Genomic DNA, 19872 nt, shown 5'->3' on the forward strand with positions numbered 1-19872 from the left:
TCTCCCAATACTGCTTCCAATGAGAGAATTTAATAATCATTTCTCATGTTGAGTGCTTTACAAATCACAAAGCTCTTTACATTCTATTCTTCCATTAATCTCTGCACAGCCTTAGAGTGGGGCAGAGCATCCATTTCTTGGATGCAGTAGGTAAGACAGAGAGCCAGTGGCTCACCTTGGGTCACATCACCCTAGAGCCACTGAGCCAGCCCCACCTGGGGCTCCAGTTCCTGGGGTCAGAGTGCAGCACCTCTCACAGCAAGCAGAGAGAGGCCGAGACATGTGGAGGAGCCTACTGATCCCTCACGATAATTTCTCTGAGCCCTTCACTTGGTGGGAGTTTCTGGAAACTCTGCAACAAGACAGAAGGAGGCGGCTGGGAAAAGTGGAGAGAAGTGCTCAGGAGAAGGCAGTCTCGGGGAGGAGAAGGCAATCTGGAAATCTTGCCCTGAAAAAGGTAAGAATTAGGGAAAGGTTTAGACAGGGAGGCTGCAGACTTAAGAGGTGAAATCCCGGGGAAAATTAATTTTCTTTCTAGGGGCTCCCAGCAACGGCTTCCATGAGGAGAAGGTTGGACATTTTGCATTAAAACACACACACACACACACACACACACACACACACACACACACACCAGAAACCAAACCAAAACCAAAACAAACAAACAAACAAAAAACTGTCTTCCTGGAGCACCTCCCCCTCTGAATGGGGAGAAGTTTGGGTTCACTTTGCCTTGCAGGTCCTGGGCCCCACTTAGCCCAGAGACCAGGCAGAGCTCTGCAGCCTTCCTGCCGAGACTCGGGAAAGTCGGCCTCTGCATCAAAACAATGCGCGATTTCTGTGTGTCTCTCTCTTCTCAGCCAAGGCTCTGGCTGATTTCCTGCCCAGGCACTATCCGGGTCTCACCCTATCTCCAGGTCTCTCCCTTCCCCGGGTTCACTAAAATGAGGAATCCAGGAAAAGGAAGCTGGGCCCTCCAGGTTTCTGTTTTGTCTTTGGAAACCACTTATGGAGTCGGAGTTGGGGCCCTGCAAATGTGGACCCTTCAGGAATGGCTCTCCCCCAACCCTAACCCAGTCGAGTTACCAAATGAGGCCAATTCATTCTTTGGAATGTAGCAGCCTGAGCAATGATGATTGATACTGACAGCAAAGCTTTCATGTAGCAATATCCCCGGCCACTGACTGTGAGGCGAAAAGAAAGAACTCTCTGGAATTCACAACATTCCCCCTCCAATTAATCCCCTGCCGCCCCGCTGTGTGTGAATGGGTTGTGCTAGGGATTCGTAGCTCTGATGCGGGGGATTCGCTGATTCCTTGAAGCCCCCTGAGGAGAGATGATATGGAGAGCAAATAATCAGCACGCAGCGCTGGAGGGATGGGATGAATTGGCTGGCTGGGCCGGACTTTACTATTTGTACACTTTTAGGGACCTCCGAAACTGGGTTTGCAGACAAAAACCTGTGGTTGAGGGGCCCTCAGCCCCCGATCTATTGAGAGCCCGAATTGCAGCCGCATCTCCTACTAGCTTAAGATACCAGCCTTGCCTCAGAAAGGGGGGACCAGAGGCGACTGTCCAAGATGAAGAGGTCATTGGAATCCCGATTCTCACCCAAGTGCAGGCAGGCACGACCTTCCCAGCCACCTCTATTTCGCTGCAGTCACTCGCTCTCTAATCAATCAAGAATAGAGTCTGCATTGCAATGTATGCATTGGAGTGAATCGCATTTTTTCAATGTAAGTCTTGCCTCTCAAAATGCTGCTTATGGCCGGGCGTGGTGGCTTACGCTTGTAATCCCAGCACTTTGGGAGGCCGAGGCGGGCGGATCACAAGGTCAGGAGTTTGAGACCAGCTGACCAACATGATGAAACTCAGCTCTAAAGAAAAAAAAAAAAAAATTAGCCGGGCGTCGTGGCGGGCGCCTGGAATCCCAGCTACTCAGAAGGCTGAGGCAGGAGAATCGCTTGAACCCTGGTGGCGGAGGTTGCGGTGAGCGGAGATCGCACAGCTGCACTCCAGCCTGGACGACAGAGCTAGACACACACACACACACACACACACACACACACACACACACAAAATGCTGCTTATTCCCTGCCCCTGATCCCCAGCTCCAGATCCACCTCTGTGAAGCCTTATCTTCTGTGAGAATAAACTTGAGGTTCTCTGTATTTTCAAAAGCATTTGTGACGGTCGCACTCTTGTTCTGGTTTGCTGGGCGTGGATCTGCCTCACTCTGTGAAACGGGAAAGGTTCCCTTGTCCCCCTCACATGGTGTGCGATGGGGCTGTGGCTCCCTTCTCCAGTCCCCTGCTGCTCAGACCTCCAGGGGAGTACGCAGGCAGGCAGGCAGGCTGTGGGGCTCTGACCCCACAGCAGTGTCTTTACTGCCCCTGAAGCCCCAGTGTGCATGTGTTACAGGGTGCGCTTTTAGTTTCCCTACAGGCAGCTTGTGTGAAACCAGCTCAACTAGCCCGTCTACATTGCTGCAAGGAGAGAGGGCTTTCTGTATCCCGGGTTCTTGCCTTGGTGTACCAGAAGAATCGGATCACACGTGGGCTCGGAGAATGAGTGCAAAATTTTATTGAATGGAAGTAGCTCTCCCGTGGTGGGGAAGCCAGAAGGGAGATGATTTTCCCTTGGAGCTGGACTGCTCGGCAGCCCCCGCTCTCCTCCGACTGCCCAGTTAAACTCTGCCTCATCCCGCCGATCTATGGTCTGCCCACGTCCTAGCCTCTGCCGGTGTGCTCCTCCGCCCGCGTGCTCCCCTCCACATCTTCTCGAAGTCCAGCTGCTTGTCTTCCCCTGCTTGTGTTGTTCCTCTCCTAGTCCAGCAGCTTCTGTTTCTGCCTTTCCAGGGTCTCTAGTTTTTATAGGCCCAGGATGGTGGGTGGCAGGCTAGGGTGGTCTTTGAAAATGCAACATTTGGGCAGGAAGGTAGAAGTGCCTGTCCTCACCTAGGTCCCCGGTGGTAGAGCCCTAGTCAGGGAGCACGCACTCCTCCGCGGCACTTCTCTTCCCCGTTCTGTATCATTTAAAGGGATCAGCTTGGCTGTGGCTCACAGCCTGTAATCCCAGCACTTTGGGAGGCCGAGGTGGGTGAATCACGAGGTCAGGAGTTCGAGACCAGCCTGGTCAACATGGTAAAACCCCGTCTCTACTAAAAATATAAAAAAAATTAGCTGGGCATGGTGGTGCATGCCTATAATCCCAGCTACTCGGGAAACCGAGGCAGGAGAATTGCTTCAACTGGACCAGGAGGCGGAGGTTGCAGGGAGCTGAGAATCATCAGGCCACTGCACTCCAGCCTGGGCTACAGAGCGACACTCTGTCTCAAACTAAAAAAAAAAAAAAAAAAAAAAAAAAGGACCAGATCTTCCCTTCCCAGCACTCAACAATTAATGTTTATTGAGCACTTACTATGTGGCACTGAGTTTTTATATTCATTACCTCATTTAATCCTCACAGCAATCTTTGGAATAGGCGCTATTATCAGCTTTATTTTTTCAGAGAGGAAAGACGCATAGGAACCATGATAGGGTCACTGAGTGGAAGCAGTAACTTGTAGGTAGGGAGAGACAGATTGGAACAAAGCTCTGTCTCTCATTACTACCTCTGGTTCCCACAACCCTTGCCTTCCTGCAGGCTCTCATTGCTCCTTACTGGAAATTTCTGCTGCAGTGCTTCCCACTGCCAAGCGTGCACACCCTCAATTCCCCTCCCCTGCTCACTGCAGCTGGGAAGTCTTTTTAAGAGACACCCCAAAAGGTCACTCTTCTGCTTAATACCCTTCTAAAGTTCCCCGTAGCACTTAGAAGAAAATTCAAACTCCTTAGCTCAGCACACAAGCCCCTTTTTGATCAGACATCTGGAAATAAATAAAGATTGAGGCCGGGCGCGGTGGCTCAAGCCTGTAATCCCAGCACTTTGGGAGGCCGAGGCAGGTAGATCACGAGGTCAAGAGATCGAGACCATCCTGGTCAACAAGGTGAAACCCTGTCTTTACTAAAAATACAAAAATTAGCTGGGCATGGTGGTGCGTGCCTGTAGTCCCATCTACTCAGGAGGCTGAGGCAGGAGAATTGCTTGAACCCAGGAGGCAGAGGTTGCGGTGAGCCGAGATGGTGCCATTGCACTCCAGTCTGGGTAACAACAGTGAAACTCCATCTCAAAATAAATAAATAAATAAATATCGAGACAATAATCCTAATAACTTTTGGGAGGACTTTGGTGGATACGCTGTGCAGCCCCTGAGCCTGGCTCCCTGAGTACTGTTTCTGTTAAGTGTGTTCTGAATGAAGACACCACCAAAACAGGCTTTGTTAAGCAACAAGACTATTTATTCACCCAGGTGCAAGTGGGCTGAGTCCAAAAAGAGAGTCAGTGGAGAGTGGTGGGATAGGAGTTGGTTTTATGGGTTTGGGGTAGGCAGTGGGAGGTTAGCATTCAGGGCAGTTTTTTGCAAGCTGGGGAGTGTCTCAGGGTATGGGGATGTCACAAGGTCCAAGGTCCAGTGTCACAAGGTTGGCTTATCAGTTGAGGCAGGAATAGTTGAGGCAGGAGCAATGGTGGAATGGTGCGAGGTCAGTTAATCAGTCACTGCAGAAGCTAGCTATTCTACTCCTTTTGTGATCTGGTCCAGAAGGCCATCTGGTGTATGTGTGGGTCACGGGGGTCACCATGGTGTAGTCAGTCCGTGATGCAGTCAGTTCAAAGAGCCTTGCAGTTTCCACTCAAACCCCACTCCCATCTTGCCACTCCTGGCAGTTGCCCCACTACTTACCTGCTTTCTTGGGTTCCTCTTCCTTCATTCGGGACTGAAGGTGTTAGAAGTAGATTTTACTTCTGGTTCCACTGTAGCTGAAGATGAATACATGGTTTTTAAAGGTTTTTTTGGCTATTGTTGCCAGGAACCATAGGGCAAATACTAGGCAAATACTACAAGAATGTTCTTAACTATTAGATGCTCAATGTCAACTAATCTGCATTTTCATACATTGCATGCCAAGAAATTAACGTTTGCACACTAAATTGAAGCATTCATCAATCAGCTGACAACTGAAACATCAGACTGTCCCACAGGGCACTGCCTGCCAGCCACTGTGCAGTTTTAGCAGCAGCAGCAGCAACTTTGTTTTCTCAGGAGGATTAGGACAGTTAGTTAAGCATTTCATTATTGGGTGTCCCTATTTTATAAAACACATGTACAAGCAATTTCACTTTTCATTCAACAGTCCATCAACTAATATTTACTGACTCAATGTTATATGTGGGCAGGAAATCTGTGGTGGACAAAGTCCTTGGTAATGTCCCAAGGTCTTGTGGCTATGTCAGGAGGACTGAGAAAGACAATAGACAAACAAATAAATATGGTCAGCATCATCAGAAAATCCAACTGGGTGATATGATAGACAGGTGGGTGGCCCTGCTTTAGAACAGTCAGAGGAAGGGCTTTCTAAGCAGTGACTTGACCTGGATAAGAAGGATCCATCCAATGCAAATAATTGGAAGTATGGCATTCCAAACGAAAGCCAAGGGTTTAAAGTGGGGAGAAGCCTGGCTTCTTTGGAGACACTGAGAAGGCTGGTGGGACAAAAGGATTTGAGTGAGCAGGAGATGGAGTGGGAGATTAGGTGGGAGATATGAGCAAATAGATCATTAGGGTCATGTAGGGCAATGGCTTTTAACTTATTTATTTATTTTTGAGACAGAGTCTCTCTCTGTCTCCCAGGCTGGAGTATAATTGCATGGTCTCAGCTCATTGCAACTTCTGCCTCTCAGGTTCAAGCAATTCTCCTGCATCAGCCTCCCAAGTAGCTGGAATTACAGGTGCCCGCCACCATGCCTGGCTATTTTTTTTTTTTTTTTTTTTTTTTTTTGTATTTGTAGTGGAGATGGGGTTTCATCATGTTGGCCAGATTGGTCTTGAACTCCTGACCTTGTGATCTGCCTGCCTTGGCCTCCCACAGTGCTGGGATTACAGGCATGAGCCACCACGCCCGGCCCTATCAACTCGTTTAATGTGACCCCAGACTAAGAAATTTATTTTCCATCACAGTCCAGCACACACACATATCTGAGAGAGAAACTTCATGAAATAGTACATTTTTTTTTGTGAGATGGGTCTCACTCTGTCACCCAGACTGGAGTGTAGTGGCCCAATCACAACTCACTTGCAGCTTCAGCCTCTGGGGCTGATCCTCCCACCTCAGTCCCTTCCCCCTCAGTAGCTAGGACTGCAGGCCCACACCACTATACATGGCTCATTTTGTATTTTTTGTAGAGACAGGGTTTCAACATTTTATCTAGGCTGGTTCGGATGCCTGTGCTCAAGCCACCTGCCTCAGCCTCCCAAAGTACTGGGATTACATGCATGAGGCACTGTGCCCAGCCCTTATAAAATAATACTTATCCTTACTACACATGGTAACTTTGATATTTGCTGTCTTATTTTACTTTAAAATGCTGATCTTTACCCATTACATTGGATTCACAATCTAGTAAATGGTTTGCTTAGAAAAACTCTGTCTTAGACCACGGTAAGGAGCTCAGATTCTATTCTTGGTGTATCTGGAAACCCTTGGAAAGTTGTAAGCAGAGGAGTAACATGGTCTGATTTACATTTTTAAATTTTTTGTTTGTTTGTTTGCTTTTTTTTTGAGGCGAGGCCTTGAACTGTCACCCAGGCTGCAGTACAGTGGTACAACCACAGCTCACACTATCCTCAGCCTCCTGAGTAGCTGGGACTACAGGTGGTGCCTGCCACCATGCCTAGCTAATCTTTTTCTTTTTTGTGGAGATAGGGCTTTGCCGTGTTTCCCAGACTGATCTCACACTTCTGGGCTCCAGAGATTCTCCCACTTTGGCCTCCCAAAGTGCTAGGCTTATAGGCATGAGCTGCTGGGCCCAGCCTACATTTAAAACAGTTTGCTTTGACTGCTGTCTAGAGAGCAGACTGTATGGGGATGGGCAAGAGCAGCAGGGGGACCAGTTAGGAAGCTGCTGATTTTCATCCAGGGAGAAATGATGGTGGCTTGGACTAAAGCAGGAGCAGAGGAGACTGAGAGAAGTGGAGGAATACATTGGATACGGGGTGTGAAGAAGAGAGAGGAGGCAAGGATGACTCCAAGGGCTTTGTGTTTGTGTGGTGTAGTCATTTGCTGAGATGCAAAACTGAGGATGATAAAATTTAGGGGAATAAGAACATTGTTTTGGGCATTTTAAGTTTGCTCAATCATCTGAGTGTACATCATGGAGATGTTAGACACTTAATCAGCAAGAGAGTTTCGGTGAAAGATCAGGATTGGTGATAAAGCTATAAGGGGCCATAGGGCATATAAATTATTTAGGCCAGGCATGGTGGCTCATGCCTATAATCCTAGCACTTTGGGAGGCTGAAACGGGTGGATCATGAGATCAGAAGTTCAAGACCAGCCTGGCCAACATAATGAAACCCTGTGTCTACTAAAATGCCAAAAAAGTTAGCCAGGTGAAGTGGTGTGTGCCTGTAGTCTGAGCTACTCGGGAGGCCAAGTCAGGGGAATCACTTGAACCTGGGAAAGGGAGGTTGTAGTGAGCCTAGATTGAGCCACTACACTCCAACCTGGTGACAGAGTGAGATTCCGTCTCAAAAAAAATTATTTAAAGACATGGGACTAAAGGAATTTACCTAGAGAGAATGTATGGTTACAGAAGAGCAGTCGGCTTGGGACTACTTTCTTGACCATATCAACAGGTCTGTGAGAAGAGAGGACTTCCATTCTGGAAGTGATGTTTTCTGTAACAAAATGGAAAATGAAAAGCCATTAAAGATACTGAAAGTCACAAGTGGTCATCCATTGGGTTTAAGGGGAACAACTGGGTGTTCAATTCCAAAAGAAACACTAAACTTAAGAACATAAGTGAAGCGGATGCCTGTTCTTCCAGGTAATCAGGAGGATGGCTTGAGCACAGGAGTTTGAGTCCAGCGTGGATGACACAGTGAGATCCTTATATCTGAAAGGAAAAGAACATAAAAGTAAAATGCTGGCAGTCCAGCATCTCTACACTGTAGTCAAGAATTTTTAGTTTCCTGGAGATAGAGCGCCACTCACATTGTTTGCATGAGATTGTGTTGAACTTTTACTTCAGTGTCATCTTAATGATTCTTTACAAAAAATGAGGGTCTAGTAGTTTTCCTGTGTCTCTATTTAAAGCCATGCTCGACTGGGAGCAGTGGCTCATGCCTGTAATCCCAACACTTTGGTGGATCACGAGGTCAGGAGTTCAAGACCATCCTGGTCAAAATACAAAAATTAGTTGGGTGTGGTGGTGCGTACCTGTAGTCCCAGCTACTCAGGAGGCTAAGGCAGGAGAATTGCTTGAACCTGGGAGGCAGAGGTTGCAGTGAGCCAAGATTGTGCCACCGTACTCCAGCCTGGCAACAGAGCAAGACTCTGTCTTTAAAAAAGCCATGCTCGTATTCCCTCATACCTATGTTAGATGTTCTAGCTGACTTTTTTCCTAGGGCTGGAACATATCTCTTCTACCTTCCTTGGCAAGGAGCCTCCATGATTGGTCTTCTATCTCTCCCTGTCTTTCTGTCAAGTGTGGGTTCAGAATGCCTTATCTGTGTAAACCATTCCAAGAAACAGAAAATTCTGGACTCTCACCTTCTTTTTCCTTCCCTCCCTCCCTCCCTCCCTCCCTCCCTCCCTCCCTCCCTCCCTCCCTCCCTCCCTCCCTCCCTCCTTCCCTCCCTCCTTCCATTTTTTTTTATTTCCTCAGGGCCAGCAGTTTTCAAATGTTAAATGAAATCTTCAGTTAAAGCCCCAAACAGAAAACAGATAAACAATGGAATAAATGGTACCCTTTTCTCCTTTTGCAGGGACCCTAGAAGCATCTTCAAGGAATCCTTGGGCTTCACAAATCACAGTGTGAGGACTAGAGCTGAAGTAGATTCATTCTCTTTTTAGGGAGACTTTAGGCAAGAGCAGTCTCTAATCTCTATGAGCCAGCTGTTTACCCAGAGAAGGCAAATTAAGATTATTCTCTGTGACAGCATCATGGCTAGGATTTCACCCTGGAGGAATAGTGGATACCCAGAAAGCTTACTTACGTTGCCTCTTTAAAGAGAATCATACTAAAAAAAAAAAAAAGAGAGAATCATACTTCATCAGTTGATCAGCAAATATTATGCAGTGCATGTAATAATTGAAATAATTTAATGCAAATACATGGATGTGATTTTTTTTTAAAAAAGAAAATATAATGGAGTTTAAATAATGCTCACTTTGGAAGAAGAAAACTTGGGTTCGGTCTCGTTCTGTCTCTTACCAGCTGAAGCCTGGAGTAAGAGTAAGCAGTGTGACTCCTCTGAGCCTCGGATCTTTATCTATTAGTTAGACATAGAATTATTTTTATAAATTTATGGTGAAGATTAATTTATGATGACTAGTATCTGGAGGTATTTGCTACACTGTAGGTTCTTAACATAAGACGAACGATTATTATGGTTACACATTTGCCTACTTTTGAGACAAAGATGAAAGCCTGGATCAGATGTGGCCTCCAGCCCTGCAAATGCTGATGAGAGGTCTGGCTGATATTGAAATGGAGCATGGAAAGTCTTTAAGGGCTAAGCAAAATGGATTTTGTAATGTATGGTTACACTTTTGATGGCTTCTCAGAAATTCAAGTCTCTTTCATACCTAAGGAAATAAAAAAGCCAAAAAATGTTGGCACCTAATGGCCTAGATTCTTTTGGGTCAATATCACTTGTCCTCATTATTATTGTTTAATAGAGGTTGGGTCATGACCACAGCTCTTTAATACATTACTTCATCACTGGGACTCCTCCCTGAGTTTGGAGAGCACAAAACACAAATGATAAACATAACCAAGCACCATGTTCATGCTAAAGGGTGTGCATAATTGAAATTGAGATTCACCCTATGCATTCTTTCATTCGCTAAATTAATATTTACTGAGCTTTAGGTACTGGAAATATATATACGCAGATGCTGTATTGTGACAGTGGCAAGATCTACAAATCTCTGCCCTCATGAGGGGTCCAACAATACATAAATAAATTAGATAACACAGGTTGTGATTGTGTGATAAAGAAATAGACATGATGCTGTGACAAAGACTAATAGGGGAACATGTTTAAGGAAGGCTTCTCATAAGAGAAGGTGTTCAAGATGAGACCAAAGAGCCGGCCAGGTGAAGAGTCGATGGAGGCGCTCTGCAAGCAGAGTCACGGCAAGAGTGTTGACATGGGGAAGAGCATGGAAAATCTGCAGAACTTCTAGAAAGCCTGCATGACTAGAGTGTGATGAAGGAAAGAAGGAAAGAGAAAAGCAGGAGCCCATTCAGCAGGCCTTTGGATCCGTGACAAGGTATTCAAAAAATTTCCAAGTGCCTGGGAAGCTTTTGAGGGCTTTAAGATAGGGGAGTGACACAAGCTGGTTCACATTTTCAAAAAGCATCACTGTGGAGAGGACTGGTGGAGGGGACTGAGAGTGGGTACAGTGGAGCAGCTGTGAGGAGGCACAGATGACAATGAATGGTGACTTGGAACTGAGGACTAGAGAGATGCAGGGCATATTTGGGAAGCAGAGCCAATGGGACTCGCTGGTAGGTTGCAGGAAGTGAGAGAAGGGGAAGAATTCTGGCTTCTGGCTTTAGTAACTATACCAGTGGTTATCATTTTTGGAGAAAGGCAAGACTGTGATGTGATGAGGAATGGGATGAGGGGGAGTCGATCGTTCCACTTTGGAAATGTTAAGTTTGCAACATCAGTGGACAGCCAAGCAGATACGCCAAGAAGCCATTTGGATATAGAAGAAATCTAGAACTCAGAGAAGTGGGCTAAGCTGGAACCAGAAGTTTGAGAGTCATCAGAAAATAGTTTGTATCTGAATCCAAGGGGATAGATAAAATCATACAGGGAAAGAAGAAAAAGGGTACAGGACTCACCCCTGGGTACTCCAAAATTAAGATGATTGTAGAGAAAAAGGAACTAGCACAGGAAACCAAAAAGCCATGGCTGTGAGGAAGGAGGGGGAAAAAGATGACTGACTACAGGGGGAAAAAAGTAAGTGTTATAGGAGTGAAGGAGTCATCAACTGTGCCAAAGGCTGCTGATCATTCATTCGTAACCCCCAAACCTCTTATATAATAGTCAACAACATCCATGGGGCAAGGTCGATTTTGGCTACATCTCTTAGTGTCATATCTGTAAATATCTGATGCACATTTTTTTTAATGTTTCTGAGTGTTATTTTCTCATTTGAAAAATAGAGACAATGCATGCATTTCTTAGACTTTGTAAACATTGAATTAGAAAATTTATATATGTAAACTATTCCCAGAATACGAGGCATATAATGATCAAGAAATGGCAGCTATTATTTTGAAGAAGCATTGTGTTTGAAAACCAGAGGGCCCACATTCTAGTGAACATCCTACAATTAACAGTTACTTCCTTGGGTAAAAGTTGTAGGTATTTTAATTTTCTCATCAGGAAAATGGGGACAATCATTTCTATCTGGCCCTCTTTTCTCATAGAGCTGTCTGATGGATTAAATGGCGCGGTGAATGTGAGAGGGCTCCATAAGCCATTCAGGGCAAAGAAGATATGAAGAATTTTTTTTTGTTGTTGAGACAATGTCTCACTCTGTCACCCAGGCTGGAGTGTGGTGGTCTGATCACAGCTCACTGTAACCTCTGCTTCCAGGACTCAAGTGATCCTCCCACCTCAGCCTCCTGAGTTACTGGGACTACAGCTGTGTGCCACTATGCCTGGCTAATTTTTGTATTTTTAGGTGGCCCAAACTTACCAGGTTTAGGGGACGGCTCTGCAGCTCTCTTTACCTTGTGTTACTTTGGACGGATCCGCAAGAGTCAAGATGCTAATGCGGGAGAAGCAACTGGTTCCTAGGATAGGAGCTGTCTTCCTAGGGTACTTAATGCATTGTAGATGCTCAAGACTTAGCTTTTGATGGATTCAAAATATGTGGCCAGCATGATCCAGAGGAAACAGAGTGATTTTGCCAAGTTTTGACTGTGTCTTCTCAGCTCTCCTTGACTCTGGAAGAGGCAGGTAGAATGGGAAAAGAGAAGAGGGGAAAAAGGAAAACAGGACGGAAATAGAATGATTCATGGGGGTGGAAGGAGAGAAAGTCTAGGAATTGGGAAGAGGACACACCATCATCGCATTAAACTTGCTGGGATGAAGGATGCTGGAGTGAAGGGATGGTGAAGCGCTTCTTGACCCATCACAAAATGTTCGCAGATGAAAAAGCTAAAGTTAGAGATGGGAAATGACGAATTCAGCGTTCTCTATAAAGGCTGATACTTTAGCCAACATTGGTGGTTTTCTATGGTATTTTAAACAAAAAAAAATCTTGATGTTATTCTTAAAATCTCTTCCTTTGTCTCTAATGCCCAATTTAAGCAAATTCTGTTGAGCCTATTTGAAAACATATCCTGAACCTAACTATTCCTCTTTTCCTCCACCACTATCATCATCCTAGTCAGGTCACCCTCCCCTCTCCCCTGAATTAGGAAATGATCTTGTGCTTTTCTCTTACCCTAGGTATGGTCTCTTCACACAGCAGCCAGAATGATCCTTTAAACACTTAAGATCATGTTACCTCTCTGCCCAGCACATCCACTGATTTCCCACCTCACTAAGAGTAAAATTCAAAGAGCTGTCCACCACCTATGAAGCCCTGAATAAACCTGCCTCCCACTGTGTCTCTCCTTTCACGCATATCCTGATATTCCTGTGACAAACGCAGAACACACCTACCTCAGGGCCTTGTGTTCGGTGCTTCCCTCTGTCCGAAACATTCTTCCCCCCAGATATTTGCATGGCTTACTTCTCACTCCTTCAGGTCTGCTCAAAGGTCAGCTTATCAGCCCACTTTCCTGATGGGCTTCTCTAAATTAGCACATACATTGCACACTCCTGTCATCTATTCCACTTCTTTTTCCTTCTAGCATTTGTAGTCACTGTACATTTTTTTTTTTTTTTTGAGATGGAGTCTTGCTCTGTAGCCCAGGCTGGAGTGCAGTGGTGCAATCTTAGCTCACTGTAACATCCGCCTCCCAGGTTCAAGCGATTCTCCTGACTCAACCTCCTGAGTAGCTGGATTACAGGCATGCACCACCACACCTCACTGATTTTTGTATTTTTGGTAGAGACGGGGTTTCACCATGTTGGTCAGGCTAGTTTCGAACTCCTGACCTCGTGATCCGCCCACCTCAGCCTCCCAAAGTGCTGGAATTACAGACGTGAGCCACCGCGCCCAGCCGCTGCCATTGTACATACTTAGTATTATCTGTCTCCATTCACTGGAATATAAATTCTATGAGGGCAGAGATTTGCCTGTTTTCTTTTCAATCCATTATTTCTACTATATGGCATATATTAGGCACTGAAAAACGTTTGTTCAATCGGTGAATAAATGAACTGAAACCTGATGTCTCAGAGCAAAGGAATAAAGCATTAGGAATTTCAAAATGATCTGGAGATAGTTCTTAATTCCGTTATTTGCCAGCTGTCTTTGAGCCGCATTATCAGCCTCCATTTCTCCAGCCTATTACATGGGGATAATACCCAACTACATTTCTTATTAAAGGAAGGGTGGAATTTAACTGCAATTAGGGCAATATAATTAACATTTATTGAGTGCTGTCTTTGGGCTGGACTCTTTACATAATACCATTCTCAAAATTCTCTTGTAAGGCAGGTGTCATTTTCTCCACTTAACTAGGACCAGTCTGAAATTCAGAGAGTTAAGGTAACAAAACGGTAAGTGTTAGAGTTAGGATTGTCATCAAGTGCTCTGTGGCCCTTAGATTCATGTCCAACCTAGGAGAGCTAAGCCCTCAGGAAAAAAAAAAAAAGAAAAAAATTATTTTCTTTTTACCGTGGCATGCTTTCAACTGTTACTTGAACTGTTATTTTCTCTTTTTGTTTTTTGTTTTGAGACAGAGTTTTGCTCTTGTTACCCAGGCTGGAGTGCAATGGCACCATCTCGGCTCACCGCAACCTCCACTTCCTGGGTTCAAGCAATTCTCCTGCCTCAGCCTCCCAAGTAGCTGGGACTACAGGTGCGTGCCACCATGCCCAGCTAATTTTTGTAGAGACGGGGTTTCACCTTGTTGACCAAGATGGTCTTGATCTCTTGACCTCGTGATCCACCCACCTCGGCCTCCCAAAGTTCTGGGATTATAGGCCTGAGCCACCATGCCTGGCTGAACTGTTATTTTCAGGTCGTCATCAAGACTTAAATGTGAAAGCCTATTCTGCATATTGAGTTGTTGTTATTGTGTGGAAGAATAAATAAAATCTTTTCTTTACCCATTGCAAGGGTCATAGTTGAGGCACTTATAATAAAAGATTAACAAGAGAAAAGCACACACATTTATTTAATGTCAGTTTTATGAGACAGGGAAACCTTCAGAAATGAAGACCCCAAAGAAACAGGGAAATCTGTGTATTTTTCTGCTTAGGTTTGATGGTGCTGAAGTATGATTGGTGAGAGGGGTTAGGGTATAATAATGGTAATAAACTGGGTGGAATTTAGCAAGTGGCTGTTCAGATTCTTCTCGGCTTCTCTGTGTCTGAGGATTAGGATGTTCCTTTTTTCTGGGCATAGGGTGGGCACCACTGGAATAAAGATTTTATGAACTACTTCAGAGGAATGTCAGCTAGGTTTTATGGCCTGCTTCAGGGGTGAAAGGGTGAGGGGAAGTTGAGAATGACATGCCTGCTTTTGCTGTTTTCTCTAATGCTAAGGTGTCATATTTTGGGGTAGCATGTCCTGAACCTCATCATCCTCAAATATTGATAAAAGGACCACAGTGTGACAGAAAGACTTTAGCAGGTGAAACTTTCATTTCCTGTGGTTAAAGCAAGCAAAGAAAACTGCAGCACACCCTCCTGAAAGAGCTGTAGCCAACCTGTAGGGTCAGCACAGCTTCCTAGGTTTCTGCCTAATCAGGAGTCATACCTAGTTGCAAGAACACCCTGTGGGATTTGGCGGCTACTTTCACAGCTCTTCAGCTGATGTGAGGTCTGCCATTTACGACTTTGCAGGCTTCTTTTATGTGTGGCAAAATGGAGGGAGAAGTGCCAAGTCACAGCAAAATCCTGGCTTTCTTATTTCAAAGCGGCCCCTCCCACCCAGTCCTTTCTAATGCATGTTGTGGCTGCCACCCGTGGCTCATGGAATTTCATTTTTAGTTCTCTGTGTTCCAAATACATTCTCAGTGAGTGATATCTTCTACGTTTCAGGGTATCTGGGCCAGCTGTGCCCAGGTGAGTCACCTGTCCCAAAGGAATGCCAGATACTGTTAGAAAGCCCTATGAAAGTGGATCTACATCTTGTTAATCTTACTTTCATCTTGGTTGTACTGGTGAAGAAAAGTGCTTTTGTAAGAAAAGTGCTTAAACAGGCAGGGTTTCCCATTTGTTTCTCAGCTTAGGTCAGGTGGCAATTCTGATCAAGTAAATTGGTTTCTTAAACCAGTGTTCTCACACTTTTCGTATTTGTGGTATTTTTTAGTGGCATAACTTGAAGGAATCAAAAGACTCATGTAACAACAGTAAATAAACCAGCAGTCACTACTGATCAGTCTGAAGGACAGAAAACAATCTTGTCTCACATTTTAATTTTCTTTTCAATATTCGCTTGGTCTCAGCAACGCTGCTGCTGTTTGATAGAAATATTGACTACCTTGGCTACTCTGCCTATATACACAGAAGACAGTATACTCAAGTGTTCCAATAAATGCTTCTTTTTTTGGCACCGGTTTGATCTTAATACAGTCCTTTCTGGTTCACAGCAAGTGTTGCTCTGCCCTATAGCCTCTCATACCACCCACTGAATGCACTGCCTATCTGGCAGCATTGCTGAATAAAATGTCTTTCATGCTAGCCAAAAAGTATTGGGTATGCTGCTTGCGAACTAATAACACACCCACTTTTTGGAACACACATCTATGCTATATCACATTCTTTGTGAACCATCGATCTGGGCAAGTGCAGTCCGAGATTGTTTTGATTTTCTGTGTTCCATCTTGTTTTCCTCTTTTACTTATAACTGTATTTGTCTGCTTTTGCCAAGATAGTTTTTGCGTGCGACTTGTTTTTTCTTTCTTTCAGGGTACCAGCCTTCCTTTCCTTTGGGTCAAATGAGATTGCAAAACAATAATATCTGAGCACAGCTCTGTTCTCAGTAAAGGAATCCTGTTTAGAGAAATTGCGTTCGTCAAAAACAGTGTGAGTTTGATTCCTATCCACTTAGTAATTGGGTGATGTTAATCTGCCCTCTGGTTCTTTTCTTTCCTCTGAATTAGAGATCGTAATGATACCTGCCTATGAAGATTAGATGCAATAATATGTGGAAGACATGTAGCACAGCTCCCTTCAGAAACTGAGCCATCTGCTCCATCTGCTTGAAGACCATGGAAGGTGGATTCCCAGGCACCTTCACAGGCTTGGAGCCATCAAGGTACAGGCTATTCACCAGCTAGCTCAGAATCACACCATTCTTAAGTTCTTTCTTCTGCTGACAATTGGTTATAGAGAACTTTCTGTAAATTAGAAGTTTGAATTTTAGAAGAGGCATTAGTGAGATATGGGTAAGTGCCTTGGCTTCTGAGCTACTTGTTTATGAAATACACTTGTGCCTTCTTGAACTACTTGGACCTGATCCCTAAGGTAGCATTTCCATGGAATAATGGGTTGTCTTGTGCATGCTCCAACTATGACACAGTGGATCAAATAAGATTCAGCATATGATGGGCAGCTTTGGATACATAGTTACTGATGCCAGTACCCAGTCATTGCTTTCTTTTTTCTTTCTTTCTTTTTTTTTTTTAATGGAGTCTCACTCTGTCCCCCAGGCTGGAGTGTAATGGCATGATTTCGGCTCGCTGCAACTTCCACTTCCTAGATTCTAGAGATAATCTTGCCTCAGCCTCTTGAGTAGCTGGGATTACAGGCACCTGCCACTATGTCTGGCTAATGTTGGTCCGGCTGGTCTTGAACTCCTGACCTCATGATCCACCTGCCTCGGCCTCCTGAAGTCCTGGGATTACAGACATGAGCCACCACAGCTGGCCAGGCATTGCTTTTCAAACAGAGAAGCGCTCTCTGCGACAAAAGCCATGGCCTTACTCTCGAGCTCCAGGAGACACTGTAACAACTTCTATTGGGGCTTGCCGGTCCTCCACCCAGCATCTTCGTCTGCTACTGTCACTTTTAGTATATAGCCTGAGTAGGAGGACAGGTGGGTCTGCAGTCTCAACTTGCCACAACCCCTCTTCTTACTCTAGATTTCATATAAAACCGGGGCCTTCTAAGTCACCTGATAAATGGATTGGAGCAGCGGTCCTAAGTGCAGTCTATGCTACCTCCAAAACCCAAAGAAGCCAACTTACTGATTGGAGGTGCAACTTTCTCTTAGTGGTAGGAGGTGCAACAACTCATTCTTGTCTTAGAGATATGCTGTTCAATAAAGTAGACACTAGCTCCATGTGGCTATATAAATGAATTTATAAAAATATATATATTCAGCCCAGTGTGGTGGTTCATGCCTCTAATCCTAGCACTTTGGGAGGCTGAGGTGGGCTTATCACCTGAGGTCAGGAGTTTGAGACTAGCTGGCCAATATGGTGAAACCCCATCTCTACTAAAAATACAAAAATTAGCTGGGTATAGTAATTTGTGCCTGCAATCCCAGCTGTCTGAGAGGCTGAGGCAGGAGAATCACTGGAATCCAGGAGGAAGAGGCTGCAGTTAGCCGAGATCATACCACTGCACTCCAGCCTGGGTGACAGAGTAAGACTCTGTCTCAAAAAAAAAAAAAGAAAAAAAAATATATATAGCTATATATAAATATATATACATACACTATATATATATACACTGTATATACATACACTATATATATATGCTATATACATACACTATATATACATACCATATATATACTATATATGCTATATACATACACTATATATACATACCATATATATACTATATATGCTATATATATAGCGTATATATATTATATATGCTATATATATAGTGTATATATATACATGTATATATATAGTGTGTATACATATATATACACACTATATAGCATATATATAGCATATATATGTACACACTATATAGATACATGTATACATATATATAGTATATATATACACTATATGCATATATATGGATGTATATATAATATATAGTATATGTATAGTGTATATATATATATATTCAACTCCACAGTTTCTGTAGTCAAATTTCGAATGTTCAGTAGCTACATGTAGCTAGTGGCTCCTTGCTATACTGCACAGGCATAGAACATTTCTATTGTGGCAGAGAGTTCTATGGGATAGCACTACCTCAGAGGTTCTATCCTCACATGACAGTTTAACATTCAAACCCAGGTCTATCTGACACTAAAGCCCATGCTTTTTTCTACTTTAGCAAGTCGCAGGCGGACTGGGTCTAAACAAATGTTTTTCTGTTGCTGCGTCCAAGGGCAAAATGAGCTCTCCAATCAGATTTTTGTGCAATTCAGTTTTGGTTCATGCAGTGTGGTTACAAATTCTCTTTGCATTTCAACAACAACAAAAAAGGCATTTTATTTAAAAGCCAAGTCTGTAACAGTGACTCTCCATATCTGACTTCTCTTTCTTGGCATCAGTGGACTCAGAAAGCAGTTTTCTTTTTAAAGAAAGTTTTTATATAGCTCAGAAATGTTATGCATTTCCAAAGAAACAGAGCAGACTAGCATTCTGTGGCAGACAGCAGAATCTCTCTGAATGCTGTGGTTCTGTATTTCCATCTGTACTCCAAAAAAGGCAAGGATCATTGTCCCCACAGAATGCAGCTGAATGGCAGCTGGAGCATGAATGGACAGGAAAAAACCCTCTCCTCCCTCTAATAACACCACTTATGGCAGACAGGCGAGGTTCTCTTCTGAATGTGGTAAAGAGATGCTGTTATGATAAGAGTAATTATTATACGTTAGTTAAAATCCCATTTAGGGAGAGTTATATTGCAGCTATTTTAGAAGAGGTTTGCTAACCCTCCAAGTGTGAGGGAGAGATTAATTAGTGTCAATGAAGGATCTCCAAGATAAAAACAAATTAAGCCTCCTCATCTAGCCTTGCCTGGTGTCCTTGAGTTGCTCCTTCCTTTGTGACAGGGACGTGTTTGGTCTGATCAATTCTGCTTGGAAAGAAGGAAAGGGAACTCAAATTTGCTAGGGTTTCTGATGTGCCAGACACCATGATATGTAGTTTAGAAGAAGGAGACACCTTTGAACTAGGATTTCCCATTGTTTCCACTCAACCCACTGCAGAACATTTGCTAAATTGAGGCATTTATACCCTAAGACTATCGTTGTGACACAGATTGAATCATTTTTGGGTGGCCCCTCCCAAGCCACTCAGGATTATTTACTTCCATTTCATTCAAATGGGCAAAAGAAAATAGAAGGTTAAAAAAACATAGTTCTGTTGTTTGTTTCTTTTAAACCCTCCCACGAATACTAAAAATATTTGCTTCAGGATTGCTGGCTTTAAGGATATTTTAAAACTATGGCAACAGGTCGAATTCCTATCAGAAATAAATGTTGTTAGCTTTTATTCTTTGTTCAGTCTCACTGGCTGTAAGATTTCATCATTTCTCCCATCAAGTACTTTGAATTTTTAGCCTAGATTTTCTGAGACAGACTTCATTTTATGTACTGCACTATTGTCCATTAAAGCAAATCATTACATGCAAACTTAAATGCATTTCGGTCTTTTTATCATTGTGAAATTTATTACATTAAGTAAATTTACAAATTATTAAAATAT

The sequence above is a fragment of the Callithrix jacchus genome, chromosome 7 (assembly GCF_049354715.1).
Source record: "Callithrix jacchus isolate 240 chromosome 7, calJac240_pri, whole genome shotgun sequence".
Lineage (NCBI taxonomy): Eukaryota > Metazoa > Chordata > Mammalia > Primates > Cebidae > Callithrix > Callithrix jacchus.